This window comes from Primulina eburnea, chromosome 8 (assembly GCF_022965805.1).
Source record: "Primulina eburnea isolate SZY01 chromosome 8, ASM2296580v1, whole genome shotgun sequence".
NCBI lineage: Eukaryota > Viridiplantae > Streptophyta > Magnoliopsida > Lamiales > Gesneriaceae > Primulina > Primulina eburnea.
This window is the reverse complement of record NC_133108.1, coordinates 34,961,296-34,970,585: the sequence shown is the minus strand read 5'-3', so window position 1 is coordinate 34,970,585 and position 9,290 is coordinate 34,961,296. Positions and strand designations below refer to the sequence as shown.

The 9,290-nt window shown below is 32.0% G+C and overlaps 1 pseudogene; it reads left to right on the top strand.

Moving 5' to 3' along the window:
* Positions 1-1,188: 1,188 nt before the first annotated feature.
* On the top strand, positions 1,189-4,652 carry LOC140839435 (probable alpha,alpha-trehalose-phosphate synthase [UDP-forming] 11; annotated as a pseudogene).
* The last annotated feature ends 4,638 nt before the right edge of the window (positions 4,653-9,290 follow it).

Below are 9,290 nucleotides of genomic sequence, written 5' to 3'. Positions count from 1 at the left end.
TTACACAAGCACACGACGCGTGCGTCGGTAGACTAGTATAGAATAAGGATAATTATTAAAATATTTTATTGAAACAATTTTATTTTAATAAATAAAAACTATTATGAATATCGATATTTATATTATTCCTATTTTACTACATTCTTGTAATCAATCGACCTATACTATTTTGCACTAGAAAATTAGAGATAAAAGAAAAGGGATTGAAGGGTGAAAAAAATAAAAATAATATGCTTCGCTAATATTAATATACAAAAATATTTAATATAAGATGTTTAACCTGAACAAAAACTTTTGTGACACGGTCTAACATGTCTTATTTGTGAGACAAATCTCTTATTTGGGTCATTCACGAAAAAATATTATTTTTTATGTTAAGAGTATTACTTTTTATTGTGAATATGAGTAGAGTTGACTCGTCTCACATATTAAGATCCGTGAGACGGTCTCACATGATACCCACTTCAGATATAAATACATTATTTGCGTATATTTGTAAGATACGAAGATTGTTTCGATCGTAATGAAATCGATTTGCCTCGATTTCAGTTGTTCTGCTCGTCTGGGCTTCTTGTAATTCCAAGATTCGAAATGATCGAAAAATAATAATAATAATAATAATCTTTACTATATTATAAAACTTTAACATATCATAAAAATTATTTTGGTCCGACTTAGTTATATTAATGTCGAATTTCATATATAATCATGAAATTAGTTATTGATAACTAATAATTTAAAGATAAAAAATTTAGAAAAAATAACATTTTTCAAATTTTATTCCACTAACAATTGTAAACTTTACAAAAACTTGTGTGAGACAGTCTCACATGTCGTATTTTGTGAGACAGATATCTTATTTGAGTAACCCATGAAAAATTATTATTTTTTATGTTAAGAGTTTTACTTTTTATTATGAATATCGGTAGGATTGACCCGTCTCACAGATAAAGATTCGTGAGACCGAGACCTAATCTTGTAACTTTTCAATAACATGAAAATTTCTGAACTTCGATTCCATATAATCTTTATTATTTTATTCTCGTTTTTCAAAATTCAATAATGCTATAAACTTTAATTTTATTTATTTATCTAACTTTTTTTAAAAAACGACAATATTTATTAATAATAATTATGTGTGTGTTTAAACTAAAAAGTAGTAATTAAGGGGTGGATGGGGATATGGTAAGTCGGTCCTCAATTCTTATCTTTACTTGTGCAGCATACCACCTTCCTTGTGAACATTATGTCCACAATAATTTTCAAAGATTTCGAACTATTATTGCAATCCTTTTTCTTCTCTTGGATGGAATTTATATATTGTAATCTTGATTCTCGTATGTGTGCATATATACGCTGCAACAAGTGAATTCCATTTGTATTCTGTACAGGCACACACCAGAAATATTTCACCAGCCCTCTTGGAAAGCGTCGAAAAATCCTTATTTTCATACTACATTGAACTGTTTTCCGTTCTTTTCATCCAAGTTGATCCAAAATTTGTGGGGTTTTTTTTTTCCTTCTGTTTCTTAATTATGTTGTCAAGATCTTACTTCAATCTGTTGAACCTGGACGATTATTCCATCGATCGGACTCGTATCCCGAGAGTTATCTCGGTACCGGGGATCATCTCAGATTTTGAAGATGGAGAGAATGGTACGGGAGATGGCCCAGAAATGTCTGACCCTGTTTCATCTGTGAATCAAGAAAGGAGGATAATTGTCTATAATCAGCTGCCATTGAAGTGTTTCAAGGATCCAGTTGAAGGTAAAAAATGGTGCTTTGATTGGGATGCAGATGCCCTCGTTTTGCAATTAAAAGATGGGTTTCCTCCTAATGTGGAGGTTGTGTTTGTTGGGTGTTTGGGAGTGGAGATTGATTCATCAGAACAAGAAGAGGTGGCTCAATTCTTGTTTGACAAGTTCAAATGTGTGCCTACTTTTTTATCAGTTGATTTGATTAATAAGTTCTATCATGGTTTTTGCAAGCATTATTTGTGGCCTTTGTTTCACTATATGTTGCCTTTGACATCTAATCATGGGGTCAGATTTGACAAGGCTATGTGGCAGGGATATGTAATAGCGAACAAGATTTTTGCTGATAAAGTAATGGAAGTTATCAATCCAGATGAGGATTATGTCTGGGTGCATGATTATCATCTCATGCTTCTGCCTACTTTCTTGAGGAAAAGACATCATCGGGTGAAACTTGGATTCTTCCTTCATATTCCTTTTCCTTCTTCGGAAATTTATCGGACTCTACCTGTCAGGGAGGAGATTTTGAGGGCCCTTCTGAATTGTGATCTTGTTGGATTCCATACTTTTGATTATGCGAGGCATTTCTTGTCATGTTGTAGCAGGATGCTTGGACTGGATTATCAATCCAAGAGGGGGTATATTGGATTGGATTACTATGGGAGAACTGTTAATATTAAGATCCTTCCTGTTGGGATTCATATGGGACAGATTAAATCTATCATGTCATTGCAAGAAACAGCCAAAAAGGTCAAGGAATTGAGGATAAAATATGGTGGGAAAATTGTGTTGTTAGGTGTAGATGATATGGACATGTTCAAAGGGATTAGTTTGAAGTTTATGGCGTTGGGATTGCTTTTGGATGAGAATCCTACGTATCGTGGAAGTGTCATCTTGGTTCAGATCATGAACCCCCCGAGGAGTCACGGAAAGGATATTCAAGAACTTCAAAGTGAGATCAATAAAGTTGCAGGTGAGATAAATAAAAAATACGGTAAATCGGGGTATCAGCCGATTGTTTGTTTAAATGGACCTGTTTCTTTTCAAGAAAAAGTGGCATATTTCGCGATTTCTGAATGTGTTGTGGTTAATGCGGTTAGGGATGGGATGAATTTGGTACCATATAAGTACACAGTATCCAGGCAAGGCGGCCCTGAGTTTGATAAGGTTCTTGGACTTGAGGATTCTGTCGCACCAAGAAAAAGTGTCATTATTGTGTCCGAATTCATTGGATGTTCTCCATCCCTTAGTGGTGCAATTCGGGTCAATCCTTGGAACATCAATAGTGTGGCCGAGGCTATGGTTTTGGGAATCACGATGACCGATTCTGAGAAAGAACTGCGCCATGAGAAACATTACAAGTATGTTGAATCTCACGATGTTGCGTATTGGGCTAGAAGTTTCAATCAGGATCTTGAACGAGCATGCTCCGAGCATTACACAAAGAGGTGTTGGGGCATTGGATTCGGCTTGAATTCACGAGTTGTTGCTTTAGGTCCGAATTTTAGGAAGCTTTCAGTGGAGCACATCGTTTCTGCTTATAACAACACGAATAGCAGGCTTATCCTTCTCGATTATGATGGTACCATGACGCCTCAAGATCGAGTCGACAAATCTCCAACCTCTGACGTTATTTCAGTCTTGAATATTTTGTCTAATGATCCCAAAAATGTCGTGTTTATTGTCAGTGGCAGAGGGAGAGATTCGCTTGGGAAGTGGTTCTCTCAATGTGAGAGACTCGGGCTATCTGCTGAACATGGATACTTCACCCGGTATTGCCAATACCTTTTATTACACTTGCTTATTTTTGGTTATTTATTTTTACAAGTTGGTAAATTCAATTTTTTTGGTTTCCTGCTAGGTGGATGAAAAATTCAGCATGGGAATCTTGTGGGTTAGCAGTCGATTTGGACTGGAGAAGAATCGCCTTGCCTGTGATGGAACATTACACAGAAGCTACGGACGGTTCATTTGTTGAGCAGAAGGAGAGTGCTTTAGTTTGGCATCATCAAGAAGCGGACCCTGACTTTGGCACTTGGCAGGCGAAGGAGCTTCTGGATCACTTAGAGAATGTGCTTGCCAATGACCCCGTAGTTGTAAGCAGCGGCCAACAAATAGTTGAGGTGAAACCACAGGTATATAGAAGATGTCTGACCGTCGTATCATTTAATTTCTTGATCGGAGAACTAGTACAAAAGGTGGTCGATCAATCGTGCCATAATTGTATATATACTTTAATCTTATTTCTTCATTCATGTTTCAGGGCGTAAGCAAAGGTGTTGTGGTCAAGAATCTAATGGAAACCATGGCGACTAAAAGAAAGCCAGCCGATTTTGTATTGTGCATCGGTGATGACAGATCAGATGAGGACATGTTTGAGGCCATTGCAAGTTCTGTCACGAACAGTTTGTTACCCGATTCTGCAGAAGTTTTTGCTTGCACAGTTGGTCAGAAACCGAGCATGGCTAAATACTATCTTGATGATACATTTGAAGTCATCAAATTGCTTCAAGGCCTATCAGCAAATCACTTACCAAAGTATCAGGGAAATGGATTCTCATTTGAAGGTTCGCCTTGAAATTGCTCGTAGATACGAAACAAGCGAGTTTTTGAGTGGGAATCGACTGGAAATGAAACTTGATCACAAGTGCTAGAGAAAATGGTACAGCTATGTACAGAAGTAACATATAACTACACAGATCATTTCATAATGAAATAGATAAGTAGTCAACCCACCATAGGATACTAATGTTAGATATTTTGTTTATATTGCTTTGTTCTATCATACAAAGGATAGATAAGTTGATTCTTCCATTACCCATTGATCTTGCTGGCTTTATGCATTTTTTTCTTTATGCATATATGATCCATATATTTCTCTCTTTGTGATTTTGGTCATCTATATTATTAAATTTTAAACTTGTTCGTTATCTGTCTTTTCTATAATTTTAGTTCTTCTCTACTTGAAGCTGATGTCCTCACGACGCCTTTTAACCATATTATAACTCTAATGAAACAAAAGAAATTTTAAAATAGTAATTATTTTTATTTACTTGAGCAAGATTATTTTGTTTTTTCATTTTTTTAAAATGGAAAAAATTTCAATTAATACCACCCAGGCATGTGCTAAAATGATTGTTGCTACTGCTAAAATTTAGTCGTGGAAGCGGATAGAAGTTTACGTTAGAGTAGGTATTTTGCAATTTAACTTGTGGTTTGGTGTAAAAACAATATTTATTTTAGTAATATTTGACAGTTTTATCCAATCATGATATTTATTTTATTTGTATACATATGCATAGTGCATTAATAAAGTCAATGAATACACAAAATGTATCATGAGGTCTGTCTCACAACGTAAGATCATGAAACTTATTAGGAAGCGTAATGTATATTCTAAACAAGTTCTTAGTCAATTCAGCTGCCTAAAATAAAGAAAAAAATTCTTTGAGTTGAGATTAGCATCTGTGATGTAAAGCCATGTTCCATTGGTGAGGACTTGGAGATGTTCATTAATGCAGACGAGTGATCATTTGATGAATCACTGAAGAACCCTTCCTCGAACTGTCCAAGTGATTATCATTTATCGAGTCAAATAGTCTGCGATTTTGGTTTTACACCATTAATCCTTTTATCTTGGATAATGTAGAGGCTCTATGTACTAGCTTGCACTCTGATCCATTTACCGATTCCATTGAGAGTCATCATGTGGTGATGTTGGATGTAGTTTCGAAATACGTAAGAGCAAATACATTGTAGTCGGGGATTCACAGCTTGCCTATTGATGAAGATATCATATGTGATCTCATGAGTTAATAGTGCAAGAAGTCTCTAGCCAGAACAAGACGTGCTTTAGGGAAATGTGTTTTCCTAGATGCACAGACAATGTCACTATTATTACTCAAATATATATCACATTATTATCAAATTCATTTGCAGCTCTCGATACACTAATGATTGCATATTCGATCGGGATATATGAGTTGAAGGGATCGTACTTTATGCTAACAATAACTTAAGGTTTTTACAGGCACTGTAAGTGATATCTAGGGGATAATGAGGCGGTGCTACTAGACGCTCTTACCATGATACGATGAGTGCAACTAGACTTGAGTTTCGACGTTTTTATTAAGGGGTTGATGAAAAGAATGTGAATAAGTATAATGTTAATATGGATCACATGAAGTTATGAACCCACGACTAGCTGTATCCTTGAACCATTGAGGGTCATATAAATATTGGATTTTGTGTTTCCGTTGAGATAGTCAAATTCAAGTAGTTGAATTTTGGCTACTGTAGTTTGATGAATATCAAACATATAGCTTATACTATCTGTTTTAGTATGTATGTATGTGTGTGTATATATATATATGGCTGGTTATATATATATATATATAATAATATATATATATTATTATATATATATATATATACATATTATATGGCTGGTTATATATATTATTATATATATATATATATATATATACATATTATATGGCTGGTTATATATATTATTATATATATATATATATATATATATACATATTATATGGCTGGTTATATATATTATTATATATTATTATATATATATATATATATATATATACATATTATATGGCTGGTTATATATATTATTATATATATATATATATATATATATATATATATATATATATATATATATATATATATATATATATATATGCGGAATTTAAAGACAGGAATTTAAATACAAGAATTTAAATGCAGGAATTTAAAGATTTTTAAAGATTTGAGGTTCCTCCAGTTTCTGATTGCATATAATCTTTAAAGGATTATATGTAGAGCATACTTTTGCAAAGAACACCACAAAATCTTCAAAGATATATATATATATATATATATATATATATATATATATATATAATATATATATATAGGTATTTATATATATATTTAGGCGGTTTAACCGGCCATATAATATATAATATATATATACAAGTATTTAACACATAAATAAAACAAACCTTGGAATCAAAATAAGAACTTCAATATATCTTCAAAGGATTTACAAATTCTTCAAGAACATAAAGCTTGAAAGGTAAGAACACCTTGAATGTGAGTGGAGAAAGTAGGAAAAGTAAGAAAGAGAAGAGAGAAGAAAGGAAGTGAAAGTGGGAATCAAAACTTGGTATCAAAAAACTTGCATTTCCTTGGAGGCCTTGTCTTCTTTATATAGACATCTTCAAGGGTATTTTCGGAATCTTGAATAGTATTTGTCCTTGTCATGTTTGCATCATTTTGATGTCATTTTCCATATATATATATTTATATATGTATATATATATATAATATATATATATATATATGTATATATATATATATATTTTTATTACAAATTTTACAATACAAAATTTACAATTCAATAAAAATCATGTGTCTAAATTGTGCATTCCTTCTTCATCGAGTAAATCTTCAAGGATAATATCTTCTTCTGAGGAGTAGAAGATTTCTTCTATCTTTTGGTCTTCTAATTCTTCCAAGAATCTGTTGTACATTCTAGTATAAAAATAAAAAGTTTTTGGAGCATCTGTATGAAAATCTGGAAAATGATCAACGCATGGTGATGAGCTCAATATGTAGATTTTGTAAATCTGATTCATAAAATACAGTCTGTAGTCTTCGTTTCTCTTTTCGATGAATTTATGCTTGAAGGCTAATGTCTGTAATCTCTGATGTTTTATTTGTTTTTGGATTGTAGCACTGCAAATGGTTGGATGATGGACTTTGGGTTCCGCTTCTTGTTTTTGCCATTTAAAAAAGGGACTGACCCAAATTCTGTGAACTGCTGGTTCTAAATCTGTTCTAATCCATTCTGGACATGTTGATCTTATTTCTAATTTTACTTCATTATTGCCGATATCAAAGATATATTAGATTGTACTTTTAAGGGCAACACTGTTGAGACTGTCTATGTTATCTTTATCTGTAATGATGATTTCGGAAACTAATCCTAAATCTAATAAGGAATTTATACTTATTCTTTCTTCTTTATTATTAAACTGAAAGAAAAAATCTCTAAATGATGAAAAATGTATTTGGGTAGAAAGGATGTAGAATTGAAGTTGACAAGAACAATTGTCTATGTCTAAAGTTTCTTTTTCACAATCAATTTTATGTTTGGCATATTCATTTATTCCTTTTAAAGGAATAATTTTTATGCCATTGGGTTTTAAGAAAAGAATTTCTTGGATCATTTGGAATTTTTTGTAGAAATTTTCTTTGGCTTTTGAGAAAATAATGTCATTTATTTGAGAAAATAATATGCTTAATTCTGTAAGTGGTCTAAAGAAAAATCTTGTTGGGCTCAGTTTTTGGCTAGAATTAAATAGACTAGGTCTGTCTAATAGACTGAGTTTGTCTATTTCAAAATCTTGAATCTTTTTAAGAAGGTCCAAGTTTATAAGGTTTGTCTTAAGGGCTGCTTCTGTTTTTTGTAATTTTTCCGTCAATTCCTTTATTTTATCAGACATTAATGATTTCGAATCATTTAGTCTTTTAAAATTTTTTACCATCGTCTCGCAATGATCACAAAATTTAAAATCAGTTTTTAAAACTTTTTTAGGAATTTCATAAACACTCTTTTTTGGAAAATTATTTTCATGGGCTATTTGTTTACCATAACTCTTTTGGGTATTTATATCTTTTCGGATTGGATAATCAATAAAGTAATTTGGACCAATAAAACGGTTGGCTGATTCTAGAGCTTCAGGAAGGGTTTTAAAACTTTTATAAAAAGAATTTTGATCATTTTTAATAACTTCAACCACTCGGGTCCAATGGTTGTAGACTCCTGTCACCTTCCCTTGGTAAACAACATAATATAATATGGTTTCTGAATCAGCTTCATGTGATGATTGGGAAGAAAGATTTATTTGATTGAAATAATAGGCCAATGCATTTAAGACTATGACTTTTTGATTGGAATCGTTTGGTTGGACGTTCCATATTGAATTTAATAAAGTTTTTTGGGATTTTTCTAGATGAAAAGGTTTTGAAGTCCTGAAACATTTTTGTGAGTTTTGAGGATAAACAGGGAGATTGATATCTCCAAAAGAAATTAATTCTGTGGGGGATTTCTGTTGGGAATAATTAACTTTGCTTGATGACGCCATTTTCCTGCATGGATCAAATAAATTTGTTAGAATTCTTTCATAATTCCCATAAGTTTTTATTCTTTTTAGAGAAATATTATTTTGAAAATTTTTTCCTTGAATTAGTGCATTAATACTATTTTCATATATAGAATATGTTTTTATTAAATTGAGGTTTTTTGTACAAGGTTTTTCTAAGAATTCAAAATCTAATTTTTTATAATTAAATTTAAAAGAGATGGAATTATTATTTACTTTATATGGAGTAATTAATTCTATAAAGGGTGTTCCTAGAATTATAGTATGATGTATGTCATTAACTAAAATAAATGTAGTTTTAATAAAAACTCCATTGTTTAATATTGATGCTTCTGTTTTTGACCTAACATTTAATTTAGAATTG